This window comes from Diabrotica undecimpunctata, unplaced genomic scaffold (genome assembly GCF_040954645.1).
Source record: "Diabrotica undecimpunctata isolate CICGRU unplaced genomic scaffold, icDiaUnde3 ctg00000571.1, whole genome shotgun sequence".
Lineage (NCBI taxonomy): Eukaryota > Metazoa > Arthropoda > Insecta > Coleoptera > Chrysomelidae > Diabrotica > Diabrotica undecimpunctata.
In genome coordinates this window covers 2762711-2766105 of record NW_027311886.1, presented here as the reverse complement: position 1 = coordinate 2766105, position 3395 = coordinate 2762711, and positions in this window count along the sequence as shown.

Sequence of the window (3395 nt, the reverse complement as noted above, 5' to 3'; positions counted from 1 at the left end):
TATATAATTCTATAAATATGTATATGTAAATACTGAATGTAATTAATGTATATATGTACAGTAATCAGTTGATGATGACACGAAAAATTTTCTTCTTTCGGAAGGGAAGAGTAAAACCAGCTCCTGTAATTGATTGAAAACGAACAGCACTCAGAAAATTTTTCTTCTGAGGGATAGGGATGTAACGGGATTTAATTAAGCATCAGATTCAAGTAATCTTTTTAATAACGTGACACACATTTGCCAAAATATATTATTTGTTTACGACATTAAAAATATCGGTGTGACTGGAACGCGCTCTGACCTAGTGAAATTTGCAATGTAATCAAAAGCTTATTAAATAATGTGTACAAACTAAACAAGTAAAAACAATAATATATCAACAAGCGCAAGGGAGGTAAATAGCTGGAAATCACGGGATTAGTATTATTATCATTATTGTTAAGAATGAAGAATCAAGAGAACGGTTTAAGTTAGTATTGTCAACGTCAACTGAGTACTATCTAGTATTGTACTTAGATAACTAATAAACTAAATCATGAGTATCTAGTGTGTTTTAAATAAATTACCATACGAGACGATAAGTGAAGCATTATTTATTACACTGCGAGCCGACCGGACACACACACACTCACACACGCACACACACACGCACACACGCACACACACACATACACTCTTCACCTCTCGACTCCTACCCATTAGTCGCCACTTACGACAGGCAGGGCCTTCTTGCCTCGGCCGTATTCTTATCTCTGCAAGCCGAACGGACACACACACACTCGGACACACACGCACGCACACACGCACACACACGCACACACGCACACACACACATACATACACTCTTCACCTCTCGACTCCTACCAATTAGTCGCCACTTACGACAGGCAGGGCCTTCTTGCCTCGGCCGTATTCTTATCTCTGCAAGCCGAACGGACACACACACACTCACACACACACGCACGCTCACACGCACACACACACATACACTCTTCACCTCTCGACTCCTACTTATTAGTCGCCCCTTACAAGAGGCAGGGCCTTCTTGCCTCGTCCGTATTCTTATCTCTGCAAGCCAAATAGACACACACACATACACACACACACGCACACACACGCACACACGCACACACACACACACACATACACTCTTCACCTCTCGACTCCTACCCATTAGTCGCCTCTTAACGACAGGCAGTGCCTTCTTGCCACGGCCCTGTTCTCATCTCTGCGAGCCGACCGGACACACACACACTCACACACACAAATACACACACACACTCACACACGCACACACCCGCACACTCACACACACATACACTCTTCACCTCTCGACTCCTACCCATTAGTCGCCTCTAACGACAGGCAGGGCCTTCTTGGCACGGAGGTGTCCTTATCACTGCGAGCCGACCGGACACACACACACTCACACACGCACACACACACGCACACACGCACACACACACATACACTCTTCACCTCTCGACTCCTACCCATTAGTCGCCACTTACGACAGGCAGGGCCTTCTTGCCTCGGCCGTATTCTTATCTCCGCAAGCCGAACGGACACACACACACTCAGACACACACGCACGCACACACGCACACACACGCACACACGCACACACACACATACATACACTCTTCACCTCTCGACTCCTACCAATTAGTCGCCACTTACGACAGGCAGGGCCTTCTTGCCTCGGCCGTATTCTTATCTCTGCAAGCCGAACGGACACACACACACTCACACACACACGCACGCTCACACGCACACACACGCACACACGCACACACACACATACACTCTTCACCTCTCGACTCCTACCTATTATTTGCCTCTTACGATAGGCAGGGCTTTCTAGCCTCGGTCGTGCTCTTATCTCTGCAAGCCAAACTAACACACACACATACTCACACACGCACACACACGCACACACGCATACACACATACACTCTTCACCTCTCGACTCCTACTTATTAGTCGCCCCTTACAAGAGGCAGGGCATTCTTGCCTCGGCCGTATTCTTATCTCTGCAAGCCAAACAGACACACACACACATACACACACACACACACGCACACACGCACACACACACATACACTCTTCACCTCTCGACTCCTACCCATTAGTCGCCTCTTAACGACAGGCAGTGCCTTCTTGCCACGGCCGTGTTCTCATCTCTGCGAGCCGACCGGACACACACACACATTGACACACACATACACACACACACTCACACACGCACGCACACACGCACACACACGCACACATTCTCCACCTCTCGACTCCTATCCATTAGTCGCCTCTTACGACAGGCATGGCCTTCTTGCCACCGCTTTTTTCTTATCTCTGCGAGCGAAGGGACACACACACACACGCACACACGCACGCACACACGCACACACACATACACTCACACACACACACAAACACGCACACACGCACACACACATACATTCTTCACCTCTCTAATCCTACCTATTAGTCGCCTCTCACGACAGGCAGGGCCTTCTTGCCTCGGCCGTGTTCTTATTTCTGCAAGACGGACGGACACACACACATACTCACACACGCACACACGCACGCACACACGCACACACACATACACTCACACACACACAAACACGTACACACGCACACACACATACATTCTTCACCTCTCGACTCCTACCTATTAGTCGCCTCTTACGACAGGCAGGGTCTTCTTGCCTTGGCCGTGTTCTTATCTCTGCAAGCCGAACGGGCACACACACATACTCACACACGCACACACACACGCACACACACACACATACACTCTTTACCTCTCGACTCCTACCTATTAGTCGCCTCTTACGATAGGCAGGGCCTGCTTGCCTCGGTCGTGTTCTTATTTCTGCAAGCCGAACTAACACACACACATACTCACACACGCACACACACAAACGCACACACGCACACACACACATACACTCTTCACCTCTTGACTCCTACTTATTAGTCGCCCATTACAAGAGGCAGGGCCTTCTTGCCTTGGCCGTATTCTTATCTCTGCAAGCCAAACAAACACACACATACACACACACTTACACACGCACACACACGCACACGCACACGCACACACTCTCCACCTCTCGACTCCTATCCATTAGTCGCCTCTTAGGACAGGCAGGGCCTTCTTGCCACGGACGTATACCTATCTCTGCAAACCGGACGGACACACACACACACACTTGCACACATACACACACATACACGCTTCACCTCTCGACTCCTACCCATTAGTCGCTCCTTACAGCAAGCATGGCCTTCTTGCCACAAACGTATGCTTATCTCTGCGAGCCGAAGGGATACACACACACATACACACACACATACACACACATAGTCACACACACGCACACACTCAC